The 12,663-nt window shown below is 43.1% G+C and overlaps 1 long non-coding RNA gene across 7 annotated transcripts in view; it reads right to left on the bottom strand.

The window, feature by feature from the left end:
* Nucleotides 1–12,663, bottom strand: part of LOC124096936 (uncharacterized) — a 65,837-nt gene that overhangs the window by 24,213 nt on the left and 28,961 nt on the right. For 4 of the 7 annotated variants that reach the window (XR_009227397.1, XR_009227396.1, XR_006853045.2 and 1 more), the window contains exon 2: nucleotides 8,593–8,745. The exons of 2 other annotated variants lie outside the window; for them this stretch is intronic. This is a non-coding gene — a long non-coding RNA (uncharacterized LOC124096936). Of the gene's footprint in view, nucleotides 1–5,873; nucleotides 6,125–8,592; nucleotides 8,746–12,663 lie in introns of those variants that run through there. One more of the 7 variants, XR_006853050.2, reaches the window with a different exon arrangement.

Here is a 12,663-nt window from a genome sequence, read left to right on the forward strand (position 1 = left end):
AGGTGCTGGCTCCTAGTCACACCACACCTATATGAAATTTGTCAGAGGACCTAAAAGGTTTAAGCTTGGGTATTTTGCCCATTGCAATAATGGCAGCCCTATGATTTCACTTGCACAGGCCATGAACCTGAGAGTCACCTTTGCCTCCTCTCTTTTCTCACACTCCGTGTCCAATGCAAGAGAAAATGCTGTTATCCCAACCTCCTAAATATACTCCAAATCCAGCTATCTCCTCTGCTTTCACCCCCCATCTAAGCTGTTGCATCTCTCATCTGGTTAGGCAACAGCCTCTAACTAGTTTCTTGCTTTCATGTTAACACTTTCTTGGCTCAAACATGCCCCCCAAAGTCCATGTGTTGGAAACTTCATCACCCACACAACAGTGTTGAGAGTAAGAGGTGATTCAGTCATAAGGGCTCTGCCCTCAGGAATGGATCAATGTCGTTATCAAAGGACTGGGCTAGTTACCAGAGAATGAGTTGTAAAATCGAGCTTCAACCTCTCTTGCTTGCTTGCTCTTGTCCCTTCTTGCCTATTTTTCCTTTTGAGTAGGATGACATACCGTGCATTCCCTCACCAGATACCAGCACCATACTCCTGGATTTTCCCAGACTCCAGTACTGTGGAACAAAACTCTGTTCATCACCAATTACTGACTATCAGATATTCTGTTGTAGCAGCAGAAAAAAGACTAACACAGGTAGAGTTTGGGTTTGGGGTTTTTTTGGTTTTTTTCTCAGTGCTGTTGCTGGCATGATCCTACTCAAACATCAATCAAGTCGGGTCATGGTCATGTCTAAGCTTACATCCTCCAACGGCTCTCCATCTTAGGAAGAGTACACAGTCAAGCCTTTATGCTGACCTGCAACACCCTGCTTTACCTTCCTCCTACCTGTCCTAGTTCCTCTCCCAATCATCCTCTCAGTGCCAGCCTCTGGATTCCTTACTATTCCTCAGAGAGCCCAGGAGTAGTAGAATGGGCCACAGAAGCAGAAGCGTCCAGAACTGCAAGGATGAGGCAGTGGCTATGACAGGGCAGGCCATCTCACCCCTCTCCAGCACATCCTACCTAGGGGGAGGAACACAGTTCATCTGGAGTAGATGGAGAGTAAGAATATGGGGCATTTGGAGAGATCAGGGAGTTTGAGCACAAGATGCATGTTTCAGCCAGCCACTGCCAGTTTGAGTGAGTAGCATCCATGGGTGACTGGAGCGCACCCCTGTATAAAATCTCCTGTTGGCTCTTTTCACTCACCTGAACTGATTCCTTAGCTCAGTGAACAAGGCTTCTGCTTCTCTCTCACCTGCCCTCCACCTCTGGCCAACACACCCTTCAATGTCCCCTACTTGGTCCCCTTTTCCAACCATGCCAGGTTTCTAAGAGTTACCCAAACTGGCCACTCAATTCTGAACTTGAAAACATTTACATACCCCTGAACAAATCCCTTCTCCTTTTAAAAAGAAAAATATTTTTTAGTTGCCAATGGATTTTTCACTTTATCTGTTTATTTATATGTGGTGCTGAGGATTGAATGCAGGGCCACACACATGCCAAGCAAGTGCTCTACTACTAAGCCACAACCCTAGTCCTGATCTTTTCTCCCTTTTCATCCACTCTCTCAACTTTCAAAACTCAGCTTGCTGAACCTGTCTCCATCACCCCATGTGTCCCTTATCCACAAGGTTCATACACACACACACACACACACACACACACACACGACTGAAGGTATTTCTCCTAAGTGCTGCTTGTTCTCAACTATCACACGGCTTCATCCTCTGCAGTACCTACTGGTTTGTTTTATGCCAGTCATGAATTCTTTGTTGGCAGATCCTTGGGCACCTCTGTATCCCTAGCATCTAACACAGCACAACTCCTGGTGGGTACTCTCTCAGCTCCATACATACATGCACCAAATGAATGAAACAATAGAAGCAGGTGTTCCTTTGACCTGGGCAAATTTGACAGTATGTATACAGCATGTCACACAGGCCTAGAGTTCTGAGCCAAACTTTCAGCATTTGGGAGGCAGGAACTGGGACTATAGGAAATGGGACCTGAATCATCAAAGTGGATGGTTAAGTTCAAATAGAAGTGAAGGACTCAGGTCCAAGATCTGGAGAAGAGATGAAAAGCAAGGCCGTGGACTCCAAGATTGGAATGACTTTGAAAAGCTGGTGGAGCTATTAAGATGAAAGGAGGAGCCTGGATATAAAGGAAGCCAAACTGCCCCTGCGATGAAGAGAAAGGGGTGCAAGGAGCCTGGTCACTGAGCACATTGTGCAGTTTCCACAGTATCTTTGGTCAGTTTGCCTCCCCACCAAGCAGATGGGCCTGGGTAGGGCCAATAGAGCTTAGCAATAATTAAAACAGGTGCAGTCTGACTCCCACTCTTACTCTTAAAGTTTTCTTCCTCTTTCTTATCTCTGCCTTCCCAAAGAGTCATTGGAAATGGCAATATGAAATCTTAAGTCAGACAGTCTGATTTAAAATCCCAGCTCTGCCACTTGCTACCTATTTGATCTCTAGCAAGCTACATATTCTTTTAAGTCTCAGATTTCTCATCTATAAAATGGGGATGATTATAATAGCAGCTATTACACAAGGTTATGGTGGAGATTAAATGAGATGTATTAAAAAAAAAAACACTCCCAATGCTTTGTGAGCTCTGCTGCTCTCATTGGTATTGTATTTTTATTTATGGCACAGTTGACTTGATCTTGGACATGGAGTCGAACTGTCAAGTTCAGATTCCATCTCCATTTCTCATTGGCCCTGTGACCTTGGAGAAGTTGCTCCCTCCTCAGTGTCCTCATCTGTAAGATGGAGATAATAACAACCCTGATGCTGAGGGTTACTGGGGGAATTAAAATAGTGAATAAGTGTAAACACTTAGGACAGTTTCTGGGTTACAAAAAGTGCTATGTAAATATTCGTGGAAGAATACATTACTATTATTGTGGAACCAGTGACTTATAGCACCCCCTTCTTGATTTGCTTTTTTTAAAGCCCAAGGGAGAGCAATCCTTATTCCAGTGACAGTAACAGTAATGGACATGACAGAGGAGCTCACTGGTGACTCCCAGTTAGTGCCCTGTATGCACCAGCCCTTTCTCTCCACTAGCCTTCTGGCTTCACAGAACCCAAGCAGCCCGCAGTCTGCTGAGGAGGTCCCCAGAGTCCTGCCAGCATCTAACAAAGGGGTGGGAGGGAGAGGAGCCCCACTGAAAACAGCTGACCCAGTGGACTGGCTGCTGCCACAGAATCTATTTCCCAGTGTCTCTAAAGTTGCTGACTTCAGCCTTTCCAGAGTAAAGCACTATCCGTGGTCAGAGACAGCACCGGCGCGAGCATGCAGCACAGCCGTAAATCTGCAAACCATATTATTTAAGAGACTTGACTTTCTTGTGTTGCGATATTAAAGCAAATCTTCCTGCTGCTCATAAATCAGCTGGCATGTTTCCATCCTCAGCCGCTCTGCTCAGCCATCTCAAGATGCACACAGCGTACAGTGCACTTGCTTGGGAGGTGCAGGATGAGAAAGAAAAGGAAGAGGTGCGTTTGCCTCCTCTCAAAAGTGTTCTCATGACCTTGCCTGCACATATCTCCCTGTCCCATGACCTTAGATCCCTGGCATCCTCTGGTGAGCTCCAAAAAACACAACATGAACTCCTGATATTGACACAGGGAGTTACCCTTCACAGCACTCTGATTAAACGGAGCAGGTACTGCTAATCCCAGTTGAGAGTTTGTGAATCTGAACATCAGAGATATTAAGTAAATTTCCCAAGATCACATAGCCAGGAAGTAGGGGAGTGTGGATCATGTCTCCTGACTGCTGGTTCAGTTCCCTTTTTATGGCATTAAGTCTCTCTTATCAAGGTTTTCTTTATATGCACGGAGCTAAGAAATGCAGGGACTCTTCTGAGGGAAAAATGATCTCAACTCAAAATGTTTAAATGAACATTGCTCTGTGGCTGGTGCTTCCCAATACATCAGCAAAATTTATCACTGCACCAAACCTTCCTGTGGCTTCCCGTCACCAGGAATGAAACCTAAGTTCTTAGCATAATATACAGAGTTCTCATGATCTTGGTCCTGCCTTTGGCTTTGGCTTGCCCTCCTCCCAACACAGCTCACAACCCCTGCTTCACCTATCTATCCTCCAAGAAGTCTGCTCAGACTCACCCTCCCCAACCCAGGCTGGGTTGGGGTCTTTCTGCCAGGTCCCACAAACACCCCATACTTCTTTGACTGCAGCACTTTCCCTACCACATTGCACTCATCTGCATACTTGTCTGTCTCCTCTTTAGATAGCACACTCAAAGGCATGATGTGCCACAGTTCTGGGTAAAACTGTAGGTGCTCAATAAATGCTCCCAGACTGAATCCTCACTACCATCCTATACAGTAAACATTGTTCTCATTTTACAAATGAGGAAATGACACACTAAACAGACATCACCCCAATCAGTTGGGAAGTCCACCCAGCGGACTGGAACCCAGACCTCCAGCTGCTGTGCTACATCCTACCCTCATACTTCCTCCCTGTCTTCTTCAGCATTAGATGCTTCATTTGACTTTGGCTTTTCCAGTCTAGGCTGACACCCTGGATTAACCTTGCTGCTCTATATCCTGCAAGGCACAAGGAAGATAGAGTGTGTCCTGAACATCCACGCCACCCACCTCCAGTGAGCATCCTCCCCTCCTATGGATCACCCTTGAAGGAATATTGTCCTGTACACTCCTGTGGGAGACTGACTGCCCCTCTGACGAAAACCAGGGGGCAAGATATTTGCATTAATTCACAAACATGGAGGGTTGACTCCGTGTCAAGTATTTTCCAACTACTAGATCTGAGAAGAGAACAGACTCTTAGCCATGCCTGAAAGGGTCTTCTGGAGGCTGGATGAGGGCCTAGCAAGAAAGACAGAAGCATATGATAGGGAACTATCTAGAATGACTACAAAAGTCTCCAAATTCAGAACTATGAATCTGATGTGTGTCCTCTTTCTCCCTCTTACCCCCCAACAGCCCCTCCCTAATCCTTCTAAGCACTATAAAAAGCAAAATGTTTTGGAAAGGTATTAACCTAATTTTATGAAAGATTCCAAAATGTTACTTTAAGTACTTATGGCTCTAAGTGATTTTTGTTTCCAATACTTGCTGGCAGAAAAATATTACCCCTGCATTTCAATGCAGAGGAAATAAGGAGGCTGCATTTGGCCAGATTCATTTATTTAAGTTATTTCCTAAAATGAGTGTAATTTGAAAATCACTAGTATTATTTCCTCCCAGTGCAGGTTAATGCTTTATACATGGCCCCTGAAAGGGACACCTCTTGCAAAGAGAGTTATTAGCTTTTTATTTAGAATGTACTGTATAGGTGATTTGTGGGTATAACAAACCTGAATAATTTAAAGTAGCCTCTATTTGCTGAGAACTGCAGGTTTTTCTTTTTAAAGTAGATTTTAAATCTTTAAACTTTCAGAGATTAAGAGAGATTGGCCTGGGATTTATTTGTTGCAGGAATTTCTTTTTCTTGTGCTTGCGTCTTTCCCAGCATCCATTCTTTTTTCATGCCTCCATCTAGAATCATGTAACGTCAGCGTTAGAAAAGGCCGGAGACAGCCATCCTTTTGAGCCGTTGCTTTCAGACTTTTATGGCCAAATCCTTTATGCAAGGAAAATCTTAGCACCACTAGCAATAAAACAAAGGGAAACCAAACTGCCCTGGTGGGGATCTCTTTCTCCCCTCACCTCTTCACCCTTCTGCAAGGCTTCACAGAATCCCTGAGGAACACACTTTAAAAACAAAGACCCCTCACTTTTCAGTGAGAGAACTGAGGCCTGAGGGTGAGGGAAGACTTACCCAAGGTCACTCAGCAGGTATTAGGCAGAACCAGGACTAGAACCTGAAGCGTCTCCTTGAACTTGGCTTTGCCATTTTAACGTACATCTAACAACCATCTTTCAAATCCCAATCTCTGGAAGGCAGTGCACAGAGGCAGTCCTGCCCAGGAGCACAACACAGAATCACATTCATGCTGGTGGTCACAATAATGCTTGACACAGGCCACGGGCTCTAGAGGAGGGCTCCTCCTCAGGATGTGCCTGTCTTTCAGCAGCCCTCCCGCCTCCAGCAAGGCTGGGTAAGCTTGTCATTTCTAAGCAGGGCACGTTTTTCTGCGGTCCCCTTTCCAAAGAGCAAGTGGTGACAGCGCCTGGAATGCAGAGTCAGCAAAAGGGAAGCCACTTTGCCTGCAAAGGCCCTGCAGAGACCCTGCAGAGATCCCACCCCTTTGTCCTTCTTCCTCATGTGCTGAAGCCCAGGCCTTTTTCCTGGGAACTGGGCATCCTGTACCAGCCAACACCCCACGGAGCTTTTCTTATGCCCCACAACCCACGCTAATTCCAAATGAAGCCAAGGGCAATTTTTGTTTGACTTTGTGTTTTTAATTTCTGAGAAGGAGACAACTTGTGCATGAAAGGACTTTTATCCTGCTAAACACCTTGATGAGTTTAAGTCTGAATCTAGAGGACAAAAGTTTGAGAGAGCTTAATTCTGCTGCAGGAGGAAACAGGCTGCCTCTGTTTTGCTGTTTTGCTTTGTTTGTTGGAGGTAACAGCAGGGACATTAGAGAAGAAAGACATTTTGCAGGGCAGGAGGCTGGAGTCCAGTGTATCCAATTGGCTAAAGGGATTTTAGAAATAAAAATCTGTAATGTGAAATTTTCAAGTTATCTGTGTTGCTGCAATCAAAATTCCTCCTCTTCCTCCACTTTCAGGGAAGTCTTCTGTATATCTGCATGACTTCTTGAGGGGTAGCTTTCCTAGTGGGAATCAGGAAAAAGGGCTGGCTTCCACCTCAGGTGGGGTATGAGGAACCAGACACATGACGTGGGGCAGAGAGAAAAAGCATAGAGAGGGATGGTTAAATTAAAGCAGAGCTCAGCTTCAGGATAGGCCATAGAACAACAGACCCAAGGTGAGGTCCCATGATCTGGGGATGGTTTAGTGTTTCCACATCCCTTGAGATGAAGGTTAGATCTGTGTTCTCCCCCACTTCAATAGGCAGAGAGGCGCCACCTGAAGTCTAGCTTACATATCCCCTAGCCAGAGCATCTAACATGGTCACACAGGTTTTGCCAGCACTGTCAGAGGATTCTGAGTTAAGAAGTAGTACCCATCATTAATTCAAGCTTGCAACAGTTGCTGAATGCCTACAACTTCGACACATTGACAGTAACTTTCTTCTCTTTAATGCATTTGTGCTTGCCTGGTTTGGATATTCCAGAAAACCTTAAATAAAACGCCAAGTTTCTCTCAGAGCCAGATGAAGTCACAAGGTCCATGGAAAATGATTATTTCACCCCAAAGACAAAAGCATGAAGAGGCTCAAAATACTTAGCCTTCTTGCTTGCTAATGAGCAAGAACAACAATAACAATAAACATCTCCATTCTTTGGAAAAGGACATCAGAAGTGTCCTAGAATTAGACACAGATCTATCCCTGCTTTATGGGAGGTCTTCAGTGAGTACACCCAGAAAGTAAGGTAGAATTCAAGGAATTGCACACCCAGACATTTTAGGAGACAGATAAGGGACCCTGGTGTTCGTTACCAGTGTCCTCAAAGTTGAGAGAGGAAAGGCTTCCCTGGGAAGACATGAAGAAGGGTTAGCTGGGCTGGGTGAGAGCAGAGGTGGAGCCTATTTATAGGGAAGAGTAAAGAAATGTGCACATCTAACCAAGGTAGTGAGGCCCCCAAGGGTGACTAGGTGGAGAACCCCAAATAGCATCCCTTCATTTCACAAGGTTTCTTCCAATGCCCAGCCCAGTTTTACTTCTGGCCATCTCACCTCACTAATTTGCCAGTTCTAACCTTAGACAAGCAGCCTGGAGTAGAGGCCAGTGTTAGCCTTGCATCCAGAGCACGAGTGCTAGTCTCTGCTCTGCCCCACTCTGGCTGTATGACTCCCATTCAGTGACCCAAGCCTCAGCTGGTAAGGTCATAAACAGTAACATTTCAGAAGGGGTATGGTTTGGTTGGATTTGGTTTGCTTTTTTTTAGGCGGAACACTTTCTTCAAGTGAGATCTTATTCAAAAGCCCAATATACAAAAGAGAACAGGGAATGGGAGTGTGGCTCAGTGGTACAGCATTTGTCTAGCTTGCCTAAGGCCCTGGGCTCAATCCCTGGCACCTCAAAACTAACAAAAGAGATCAAAGCAGAATTGGCTGGAGTAAAGTGGAGATGACCATGGCAGTGCTAAGTTGCTACAGACCAGAGGCAGGAGCACCTTTCATTCACACAGGGTAACACAAGACTGGCACCTGTGGAGTCCTGTGATGGAGCAGCATCCACTCAGAGCTCCACAGAAAACATAGCTCAAAAAAATCACTGGACTAAAGAATGACAATAGATTTAGTCCAAAATATGCCCGCCACAGGGCTAACCCCAGTTCTCCTTCTCCTTTGCCCCTACTCAGCCTGGCTGCATCCCAGAGGAAGGGAGAATTTGGGGGCTTAGGGTGAAAGAAGAGGATATTGAGGAGGAAACAGCAACCTCTCAGTGCTCAGTTAATGCATACCTTGATTTCAATGTGAAACACTGGTGGAGGAGAGTGCCTTTGTGCACAGAATGAGCTTGAACTTGGGTCAGGAGGTCTGCTTTCTTGTACCTGCCCTCCTTTTATCAGCTGTGTGATCTCAGACAATTCATCTAACAGATGCCTGTTGTAAGTCTGTTTAAAGAAGCAAAAGAGAAATATGTGTGTTAAAATGTATATAAAAGATAAGCGCCTATAATCCCAGAGGCTCAGGAGGCTGAGGCAGGAAGATCCTGAGTTCAAAGCCAGACTCAGCAAAAGCAAGGCACTAAGCAACTCAGTGAGACCCTGTCTCTAAATAAAATACAAAATAGGGATGAGGATGTGGCTCAGTGGTCCAGTGCTCCTGAGTTTCAATCTCTAGTATTCTCAAAAATTTTTTTAAAAAGTATGTAAAATATAATATAATATTGCTTCTATCTTACTCTTAAATCTGATATCTTCCCAGAAGGGCAATGGATTTTGCCCTATCTGTGTGTGCACACGTGCGCTGTTGGGATCATACCCAGCCTCCAGCAAGCTAAGCCAGCTCTCCACCAGAGCTGTACCCTCTGCCCTGGGCCCCATCTTTTACCACTGAATCTCAATCTGTGATTTCAGAAATTCTTTAACATTTCAATTCTTTGATCCATTCAAATATTTGAAAACTATTTTTAAACTATTATTACATGCTATAAAGAAAACTACAAGATGCCTGGAGGACATTCAATGATGGGGGGGTGGGCAGACTGGCAGAACAGGAAAAGAGCAAGTTATGTCTAAACTCAAGAGTCAGTTAAGGTCACCAGAACAGCCTTTTGGAGAGCGTGGGATAGGAAAAGGCATGGAGTGTTGAATGTGGAAGGAAGGAAGGAAGGAAGCAGACAAATATAACAAATATAAGAGGGCAAATATAACCAGAAGAAAGAGAGAATCAAAATGAGGTTGGTAAAGGGGCAGGTGGGAGCCAGACCAAGCTTTTGTGTTTCTGCTAAATCTTATGTAGGATTCAAAAAGTTTGGCTTTTCATTTTCTTCTTGTGAGAAAATATATTTTCTTCCTGTGAGCAAATATATTTTCTTCCTGTGAACACTGCTCAATATGGGAAATAAAAATATTAAAATATTGAGGCTCATTGGCCAGCCCAACTAAGGACAGCCCAGGGTAGGGAGGATATCTAAATGATTTCAGAGCACCTGGGCATAGAAAGGGCCTGGGGTATTGGAATACTCCAGAGGCATCTGTTGCAAGAATGAATGACTGGAAGAATAAATGAATGGTCTTCAGTTTGATCATCGTTATATCAGTGATTCTGCCCCAAGAACTGGATACTAGGAATTCTAGGCTTTGGGCATTGGGCTATACCTCCTTCCAAATTCCAGACTGAAATTCCTTCACCTCCTCCCTGCCTACTGATTTCCAATCTACTCACAGCCTGTCTGGTGATGAGCATCTTTGTTAAATGTTAAAACAATTCTTCCTTATGCCAAAACTACCTCTCTAGAGCATTCATTCACGAATGTTTGTTCTACACCTTCAAGGTTATACAGAGTAAGTCTACTTCCTCTTTCAAGTGAGAACCTGTCAGAAATTTCTTACCTCCACTTGTCCCATGGAAACCATGCTTCAGTTTTAGATGGTGAAACTGGAGTCTTAACTCCTCAGGTAGATGAGCACTCAACCCAGGGCTTGTGAATGGTACCCACATTTCCCTGTTATGTGCTTTAGGTCCTTATTAGGGAGTTCCAGTAAAATAAACATTAGGACCTATGGCAAGTAGGGCTAAGGTTTGAATTCAATTTGCAGTCTCTTGAAAATATGTTGGATGGTTTGAACCCTGACACTGGTGAATATTAACTCAAACAGTAAAAGTATCATGATTAATTCAACCCAACTGCAGGAAGTTATTTGTGAGTGTGGGGTACCAGGGATTACTTAAAGCATTGGGTTTTGAGAAAGGAACCTTGTATAAGATTGAATGATTTATTAACCCCCAGAGAAGGCATTACACAGAGGTCAAGCCTGAGTTCAATGGCAGGGCAGCAGTAGGGAAGAACTCTGGCTATAAAGTCATCTTATTTCACTGTTTATAACAAAAGGCTTAAGAACTTCAAAGATTGTCAAAAATAATTTAACAAGGCTTATTTTTGTTATATGGGTCTGCCTGAAATAAGGCTATGATCCTTATCTTTTTTTTTTTTAAATGGCCAATCACTATACAGAACTTTGGGAATGGGTTTCTTGCCCTGACTGCCCAAAGTGCCACTCTCCACACTCTCTCAAGTGGATATATGTAGTGGTGGGAAAGGGTGCATAACCCCTGGAGCCTCTGGCCCATGCAGCAAAGCCAAAGCATTCATCTCTGGGCCACCATTGGGCTTAATGACTGCCTGACTTTAATTCTACCCCAGATGTCACATCCCATAGCTTCATGTCTTATTCTCTAGGCACTCTGATGAAATATAAACAGAGCTCTAGGACCCAGTAAAAATAGTTTATATGCCTCATTTCTATTTCTAAGTAATTCTTGAGAAATTAGATTGGAATTTGATTGATTATAATCACTACAAAGTTGTATGTATCATGGCAAAGATTCTTAACAATGATCTGTATCACCCCAGAAATAACATTCATTGAAAAAAAAAGTGAAACATTTTGAGGAAAACACTTTTTTCATCTAGTTAGAAATATAGTAGGGGAAGGTGAGAGGATATTGATCAAAGAACACAAAGTTTCAATTTTACAAGATGAGTAACTGTGGGAGCCCTAACGGATAGCACAGTTACAATAGTTAATATCATTTTCTTTTTTAAAAAATGTTTTTTTAGTTATACATGGACACAATATCTTTATTTTGTTTATTTATTTATTTTTTTAATATGGTGCTGAGGATCGAACCCAGGGTCTCTCACATGAGAGGCGAGCGCTCTATCACTGAGCCACAACCCAGCCCCCCATTTTCTTTTTAAATATTTTTTTAGTTGCAGATGGACACGATACCTTTATTTTATTTATTTATTTTTATGTGATGCTGAGGATCAAATTCAGTGTCTCACAAATGCTAGGCAAGTGCGCTATGATCAAGCTACAACTATAACACAGTTAATACCATTTTCAATACCTATAATTTGTTTAGAATCTAGATCCTAAGTCAACACACACACACACACACAAATGATAGCTATACAGAGTTAATGGCTATGCTAATTAACATAATTGTGGTGATCATTTCACAACATATATGTATATCAAAATATCATGTTACAGTATGGGAGCAGGAAAGATGGTGGAATGTGATGGACATTATTACCCTAGGTACATGTATGACTGCACATATGGTGCGATGCTACACTACATCATGTACAATCAGAGAAATGAAAAGTTGTGCTGCAGTTGTGTACAATGAATCAAAATGTATTCTGCTGTCATGTAGACCTAATCAAAAATAAATAAATAATTTTTTTAAAAAAATCTCGTTGTACAACTGAAACACATAAAATTTTATGTCACTGATATCTCCACAAAGCTCTTCTAATTAAAATTTAAAAATAAGAATATAATAATATCATTTCCTGAAATAGACTATAATAATATAGAATATAACAATATTGTTTTCTATTATCTGAATTAATCCAGTCTCCCAACACTAATGAATGAGACAAATACAGAAAGCCAGACACAGAACAGGGCTGAGGTTGTGGGACTGAGCAAAGCTGAAGTGACGAGAGGCCCTGGAAGAACTCAGCAAGGGACCCCACTGGGTAACTCTCATTCAACAGTCACATACTAAATTAAACACCCCTAACCCAAGAGAGTCACAGAGATGCCACAATGTAAGTAAGGCTCTCCTCTGAATGCATGTCACAGGAAAAGGGCGCACTGTTTTTACCCTCCATTTCCTCACTTGGAAAAATTACAGCAGTGCCATTTCTAATTCAGTGTTATGCTACGAAGGTTGCAAATTAATTGCAATTATGCCTTCTTTGTGCCAAGTGATAATTTACTGCAATTAATTATCAAAAGATCTACTGCTGTCAATTATGATGCTTGCTCTTGAGGGGGAGGAGCTATTTG

Source organism: Marmota monax, unplaced genomic scaffold (assembly GCF_021218885.2).
Source record: "Marmota monax isolate L192 unplaced genomic scaffold, Marmota_monax_Labrador192_F-V1.1 WCK01_AAM20220418_F8-fsc00023, whole genome shotgun sequence".
NCBI classification, from domain to species: Eukaryota; Metazoa; Chordata; class Mammalia; order Rodentia; family Sciuridae; genus Marmota; species Marmota monax.